Genomic DNA, 8,082 nt, shown 5'->3' with positions numbered 1-8,082 from the left:
AAACCTTGTCTGGAAAAACCACACACACACACACACACACACACACACACACACACACACATTTGTATTGCTAAACTCCAACTTTGGGGCTGGAGAGATAGCTCAGTTGGTAAAATGGTTGTCACGCAAACATGAAGGGCTGAGCTCTATGGCCAGAAACCATGTGAGAAATCCAGGTGTGGGCAGGAGCATTCGCTGCCCCTCCAGGACCTGTGTCAAGCAGCTCACTGATGGCTGTTTCCAGCTGTAGAGAGAATCCCGTGCCTCTGGCTTCTCCAGACACCTGCACCCATATACATACACTTCCTCATATACATAATTAAAAATAAATCTTAACCAAAAATCCAGGCATGATGTTCCATACCTACAATTCCAGTGTAAGGGAGGTGGAAACAGGCGGGTATCCGGGCCTAGATAGATCCGTAGCAGCTTAACCTGTGAGGAAGTTTTGGGTTAAATGTTAACATGTTTTTGTTTGAATCCCAGGTGTGGGATATGGGGCCTGCTGCAGCTTGTCCACAGCTGATAACTGTCTCCTGAGAGGGCACATGATCTTTGTCAGCTATGAACTACCTCATACGGGGGTGTGGTCTTTGTCAGTGGGTATAAAAGCCAGACTGAGCGAAGGGGTGTAGGGGCGTGAGGCAGAGGGAGGAGGCAGGGAGGGGGAGGGGGAGGGGGAGGGGGAGGGGGAGGGGGAGGGGAGAGAGAAAGAAAGAAAGAGTAAAAGAGAGAGGAAGGGGGAGAGAGACAGAGAGACAAAGAGACAGAGACTGAGATGGGGGGCTCTGAGAAAGAAGGCCAGATGCTGGTGCCCCCCCCCCCCCGTTGCTCCTGGTTGCTGTAGATGCAGTTTGACAAGAAGAAGTCGGAGAGATCCTGAAACAAGGATTGGCCTTGCCCCAAGGAACCGGAGGACCCTGAGCAGCAGGAAGTAGCTAAGGAAAACTCTGCCCCTTCTCCCCACTAACCTTCTTTCTCCCCTACCTGGTGTTGGGATGTTGAAAGGGATTGGGGTGGAAAAAGGAGAAAGAGATAAAAGGAATCCAAAATAAAAATAGATTTTAAAAGTACGCCAATATTAACCTAATGGTGTGTCCTCGGCCAATAAGGAAATAGAAAAGAAAAAAATCAAACAAAAAACCAACCCTCTGTGGGGCTGGGGTGGGAATAGCTCTGTAGCAGAATGGTTGCCTAATATTCACGGGCCCTGGATTCAGTTCCCAGCACCACAAAAGTTAATTTATTTGTTAATCTTCCTTGATGCAACACAAAAAACAACACTGTAAATATATATATTCTAGATATTGATGTGTTGTTTGCAGTTCTTTTCTCTAGGGTCTATGATTGCCCTATTGCTCTGTAGATAGTGGACTTTTCTCTCTCTCTCTCTCTCTTTTTTTTTTTTTTTTTTTTTTGTTCTTATTGGACTAAATGTCTTCTGCATGTGAGGAAAGTGCTGTGCTACTGACACACACATGGCCCAAGCCTCAGGGTAGGCTTGAACTCAGTAAGTAGCCAAGGATGACCTAGAACTTCTGATCCTCTTGACTCCTCTCCCAGGTCCTAAGGCTTCAGGTCTATGCTACCACACCCCCGTTCATGATGTGCGGGAGACAGAAGCCAAGGCTTTGTGGACATGCTAGGCAAACACGTTCCCAACACTGCTATATCCCATCCCTGACTTCCTTACTCAGAGTGTGTGCACTCACCTTTCCCAGCGCTATTTGTTGAAGACTCTGCTTGCCCATTGGACGGTCTTGACATCACTCTTGAAACTCACACAGCACCTGGGAAGCTTTCTTTCTGGGCCTGCTCTCCTGATCCGTTGGCTTGTGTCTGCCCGCTGCTCGACTGTGGTCCAGGAGCCCCGCCCACCCTCCAGTCGCTGTCCCACTCAGTGCTAAGCAGCTGGATTACAGATGTTTGCACAGTCACGCCTGCCTTCTTCCTTTTTTTCTTCTAGTTTTGTTGTTTCGCTTAGCCCTGGCTGGCCCAGACTTTGCTGTATAGACTTTTGCCTCTGTCTCTGCCCCACAGCTGCTAAGGTTAAGGTGGACACCACCACACCCTGCTTCTCTCTGGCTTTTTACACAGAGAATCCCTGTCTCGAAAAACCAAAAACTGGCCCACACCTTTAATCCCAGCACTTGGGAGGGAGGCAGAGGCCAGCGGGTTGTTGTGAGGTCCAGGCCAGCCTGGTCTACAAAGAGAGTCCAGGACAGCCAGGGCTACACAGAGAAAGCCTGTCTCGAAAAGACAAAAAGCCAAACCTAAAAAAAAAAAAGACGTAGTTCCTCAAATCCATGCAAGTCCTGTTACCCATTGAGTCATCTCCCCCGCCCAGCCTGTACTGTTTGTAGGCTTTATTTTTAATTGCATATATTTGTGTATGCCTGTATGGGTGTGCATATGTGAGCGCATATAAGTGCACTGGGACCAGAGGCATCAGGTACTCTTGGAGCTGGAGTTATAGGCAGTGTGAGCCATGGGTCGTGGGAATTGAACTCAGGTCCTCTAAGCCATGCCTGTAGTTCTCTCATCTATCCACCAAGCTGGCATCTTTTTTTTTTTAACTGTTGATTTTACTAATATATGTGGGTTTCCACTTAACCCCAGTATTTTCCTGTTTTACATTTAGTGATCTGCATGCTTAGGATAAACAGAATTGAAGACTTTAACGTCAGCAAGGCTTGGATTCACTCCCCAGCACTCTCCCCCTCTCCCCTTCCCTGTTCCCTAACCCCCCTACTTCCCTCTCCCCCACCCCACCCCACCCCCCCATGCACCAAAACCAAAACAGTGGGGTGTTTATTTGTGGGCAAGCTTTGCAGATTGCCTAAGGGTCAACAATGTCAGGACAGCACATAGATAGATTTTCTTTGGTTTCTGTTTTTCAAGACAGGGTTTCTCTGTGTAGCCCTGGCTGTCCTGGAACTTGCTTTGTAGACTAGGCTGGCCTTGAACTCACAGAAATCCACCTGCCTTTGGAGTGCTGGGGTCTTAGCAACCAGCGAGCAGGGCCAAGCCTCCAGGAGGAGGGCCTAAGTAAACGCCAGCTCCTAGCATTCGGAAGAATATTGAATTTGCCTTGTGATCACGGTGCTTTAACAATTGAAATTTAGCTCATTATTTTGCGGAGCTTATACCAACCATGTTTGGGATGCCAGTGCTCAACAGTCCTGTGACCCTCCTACCAGCGACCTTCCTACAAGTGGGTAGTAGGGCCTGGGAAGCAGAGGCATGCCACAACACAGATCCTCCTGCATTCAGTCAGCTCCCACTCCGAGTGGCCACTGGCAGCTGGAAATTTGATTTAGGACCCAGTTGAGTGTTAAGGCCCATTGTTCCGTGAACAAAGGACAATGGCCAGGCTGCTCTTTCTTCTCAAGCAACTCTCAATTTTATGCCACTAGAATGTCCCTCATTTTCCATTCATTTACTTTCTCTGAAGAACACTCAGTAATTAAGGACAAAAATAAACACCCACTGTTTTGGTTTGGGTGGTTTTTTACCCTCGCCCCCCCTTGTGTGTGTGGGGTAGGGTGGGAGAGTGCTGGGGAGCGAATCTAAGCTTTGCTAAACGTTAAGTATGAACCTCAACCTCCAAGCTACACCCCAGCCAGGAAATTTCTAAACTGTCAAGACTTTAGTCCCACTAGTCCCACTTTATAACTAAAAGTTACATTTATTTTTTTAAAAATCTATTCATTCTTCTTAAATTATATCCAACTGTTTTGTTTTTCTATTTGTTATCGTTTTAGTAGTAGTGGGAATAGTAGCAACAGTGTATGGGCAATTGTGGCCACTGCGGGCTTCTGTAAGGAAATGAAAGGACAGCTTTTGTAAGGTGGTTCTCTCTACCTTGTTGTTCTGTTTTTGGTTTTTTTGTTTTTGTTTTTTTCTCGAGACAAGGTTTCTCTGTGTAGCCTTGACTGTCCTGGACTCGCTTTGTAGACCAGGCTGGCCTGGAACTAACAGCGATCCACCTGCCTCTGCCTCCCGAGTGCTGGGATTAAAGGTATGCACCGCCATGCCTGGCTCTACCTTGTTTTTGAGGAAAGGTCTGTGTGATGGTTTGCATGAGATGCACCAGAGTTTGGACATTTGAATATTTGCTCCCCAGTTCATGGCTGTTTGGGAGCCTTATTGCTGGGGGAAGTAAGTCATTAAGGGCAGACCCTGAGGCCCTGAAAACCTGCTGTTTCCAGTTCACTCTCTCTGCTTCCTGTTTGTGTTTTGAGACAAGAGCGCTCAGTTGCTCCTGCTGCCATGCCTGGTGTTTGCTGCTACACTTCCCTCATGTGAGGTGATGGGGACAAACATCTATCTCTCTGAGACAATAAGCTCCAATAAAACCTTCCATCTGTACACTGCCTTGTCTTAGTGTTTTATCACAGCAATAGAAAAGTAACAGAAATTGGTACCAGGGAGTGGGCTATTGCTGTAAAAAACTGACTTACTCTTTCCTTCCTTCCTTCTTTTTCCTTTTTCTTTCTTTCTTTCTTTTTTCTTTTTTTTTTCCCCCCGGGAAAGTGGAAGACTTGGAACTTTGGTCTGGAAAAAAGTGGTTGAATGTTGTAAGCAGAGCTTAAAGGTCCCTCCTGGTAGGAACTTGAAAGACAGTAGAGCTGGGAGCAATGCAGACTGGGGAGGCCCAGCTCAAGAGGTTTCAACTGGGGAAAATGCCAGCAGCTAGGAAGCACAGACATTTCTTGTGCTGTCTTGGCAAAGAATGTGGCTTCTTTCTGCCTGTGTCCTGAGACCTTGCCTGAGGCTAGATTGCAAAGAAATGGGTTCATTTCTTTGGCAGAAGATATTTCAAGACAGCCTAATATTGGCTCTGCTGTGTTGTAAATAGGAATCCCTATTATGCAGGACTACAAAGAAAAAGAACAACTAGGATAGAAAGAAATACAAACTATATAGTTTGAGGAGAAAAGAGCACCAGGAAATTTAATATTGCAGCTGTGATTTGTGCCGAAAGAGAGAGAGAAATCAAAGATTAGCCGGTTCTGTAGTAGAATCAAGCCATGGTTCTCAGCTTTCCCAGTGTTGGACCCTTTAATACAGTTCCTCATGTTATATGCCCTCCAACCATAAAACCATTTTCATTGATACTTCATAACTGCAATTTTGCTTTTGTTTTTGTTTTTTTGAGACAGAGTTTCTCCATGTAGCCTTGACTGCCCTGGAACTCACTCTGTAGACAGGGCTGGCCCTCCAACTCGGATCCACCTGTCTCTGCCTCCTCCGGAGCACTGGAATTAAAGGTGTACACCACCACTGCCTGGCTTTTGCTAGTTATAAATCATAATGTAAAAAGGTTTGGAAATAGAGGTTTGACAATGAGGTCATGACCCACAGGTTGAGAATCACTGGAATAAAGGGCAGGGTGCTCTCAAGGCAGGACCACACCCAGCCAAGCTTCCAACTGGGGAAAAGACCTAAGGAACTGTCTGCCCCTAGAGAACAAGCTGCTGCAGACGTCATTCCAAGGGCCAAGTTGGCCCAAGTTGGCTGCTGAAGTGTTGTCTGTGTATGGCTCTGGCTTTAGAGTCCTGAACAATACACAAGTAGAGGATTGTGGGCTCTTCCTCCATGGTTTCAGAGGGTTGTTTGAGGCCAGGGAATGTGTGGCAGGCGAGCCTGCATGGAGTTCCCTGAGAAGTCACTATGTGAGGCTTTGGAAGGGAAGCCTGGCTTGCACGCTGCAGCGAGACCTCAAGATTCTGGGGTTGCCCAGAAGAGGGCATTGGTTCTGTCAGAACTAGAATTACACATGGCTGTGAGCTGCCATGTGAGTGTTAGGGCATTGAACCCAAGTCCTCTGCAAGAGCAGTGAGCCTGAACCTCCAAGCCATATCTCCAGCCCCTCCCTATGCTTGACCTTAACCAAAAGGCTGTGAGTCAGCTCAACCTTTTTTTTCACCCTCTTTTCCCCTTCTCCCCATTTTCTTCCTCCTCTTTTGTTGTTATGTTGTTTCAGTTTATTTTACGTATATAGGTGAACTGAATGTATGTCTGGGCACCACGTGTGTGCCTGGTACCTGAGCATGCCTGAAGCATGTGTTAGACGCCTGGCAACTGGAGTTATAGGCTGTGGTGAGCCGCCATGTGGATGCTGGGAACTGAATCCTGTTGTTTTGAGCCTGAGTTTCATGGAGCCCAGGCTGGCCTCCGATTCATTCCTGACCTCTAATCTCCACTCCCCAAATACTGGAATTACAGGTGTGTGCCACCACGCCCGTTTTATACATTTGCGATAAACACAACCAGGGCTAGCTGCATCCCAGGTAAACCTTTTACCAGCTGAGATCCCCCTTCAGCCCCTCAGGGGTTGGTGGGTGTTACTTTGTTTTGTTTGTGTGTGAGTACCAGAGGACAGCCTGGGAGGGCCCCTGAGATTCAACACAGGTTCCCAGCCTTGGTAGCAGGTTCCTCTACAAGCTCAGCCATTGGCCTTGATACCATTAGTGACAATAATTTAGGCAGCAGAATTAGTTCATGGGGCTAGACTGCTTATTGAAAACAATAGAGCAAATCACAAGTCAAACAGAGTCAATTTCAGAGCTGCTGTTTTCTAAGGCCCCCACCGCAATGTTAGGCTAGCTCAGGCAACTGTCTTGAGTTAAGAGCTACAAACCTACCTGACCCTGTATGGTGCTACCCAACAAACAACACCCTGCCCTCAGACAATGCCTGGCAGCAGAGTGAAAACAAAATGAAATTTCCAAGGGTTTCCAAACTTCCAAAGAGCACAGGGAGTCATAACATCAAACTTATGGGTCATGTAAGTTGCATTTAATTTGTAAAACGGATCATCATTGTGGCCTCTGACGTAGATTTCTAAATCAGCCCTCTTAAACTAACAGGGAGTAATCTGTTGTTTCTTGAAGTAGCAGAGGACGTCAGAGCACTGCTTATGACTCGCTTATCACAGAAACCATCCAGGTCACTCGGGAAAGTTAAAATGCTGACCTACATCCAAATGACACACACAGCCACTGGGCAAAAAATAGGACATCTTTAACTCTCCATGCTTGGGGTTGAAACTGGGCTCTAGCCCCCTTTATCTGACATGCATGTAGGTAGATGTGCACTTAGCTGATGGCTGGTGCTGGGATGCAGGGCACTTCTAGGCTAGAATGCCATGTGACCCTATTGATCTGGCCCTACATTTTGTATAAATAAATATGTAATAAAAATATTCCCTAGCCAGGTGCGTTGGCAGAGTTCGAAGCCAGCCTGGTCTACAAAGCAAGTTCCACAGAAAAACCCTGTCTCAAAAAACAAAAGCAAAAACAAAACAGAATAAAAAATAACAACAACAACAAAAAAGAATTCCCAGGGCTGGAGAGATAGCTCACTGTCTGCTCTTCCAAAGGACCTGGCTTCAACCACCAGCATCCACATGGCAGCTCACAACTGTCTATAACTCCATTTCCAGGTGATCTGACGCTCTCACACTAATGCACATAAAAATTAAATAATAAAAAGATTTTAAAAAGTGCTGTTCCTGGGCTGGAGAGATGGCTCAGCGTTTAAGAGCACTGCCTGCTCTTCCAGAGGTCCTGAGTTCAATTCCCAGCAACCACATCGTGGCTCAAACCATGTGTAATGTTGTCTGATGCCCTCTTCTGGTATACAGGGGTACATACAAATGGAACACTCATATACAATAAATAAAATAAAATCTAAAAAAAAAAAAAAAAAGTGCTGTTCCTTTTTTTTTTTTTTTTTTTTTTTTTTTTTTTTTTCGGTTTTCGAGACAGGGTTTCTCTGTGTAGCCTTGGCCATCCTGGACTCACTTTGTAGACCAGGCTGGCCTCGAACTCACAGCAATCCGCCTGCCTCTGCCTCCCGAGTGCTGGGATTAAAGGCGTGCGCCACCACGCCCGGCCACAAAAGTGCTGTTCCTTATCCATTGTGAAATAACCCAAGAATTGTATTTATACAACAAAGGGATATTCTTTTTACAGGTTCATTCCAGAAGGAGCAGTATATAATCTGAACTTTGTACATGACAAAGTAATTTTTAACAACCTTTACTATTAAAGTGCTATTATCTGTGGCACATGT

This window comes from Acomys russatus, chromosome 17, assembly GCF_903995435.1.
Source record: "Acomys russatus chromosome 17, mAcoRus1.1, whole genome shotgun sequence".
Lineage (NCBI taxonomy): Eukaryota > Metazoa > Chordata > Mammalia > Rodentia > Muridae > Acomys > Acomys russatus.
The sequence above is the reverse complement of the archived record's forward strand: the minus strand, read 5'-3'. Positions refer to the sequence as shown.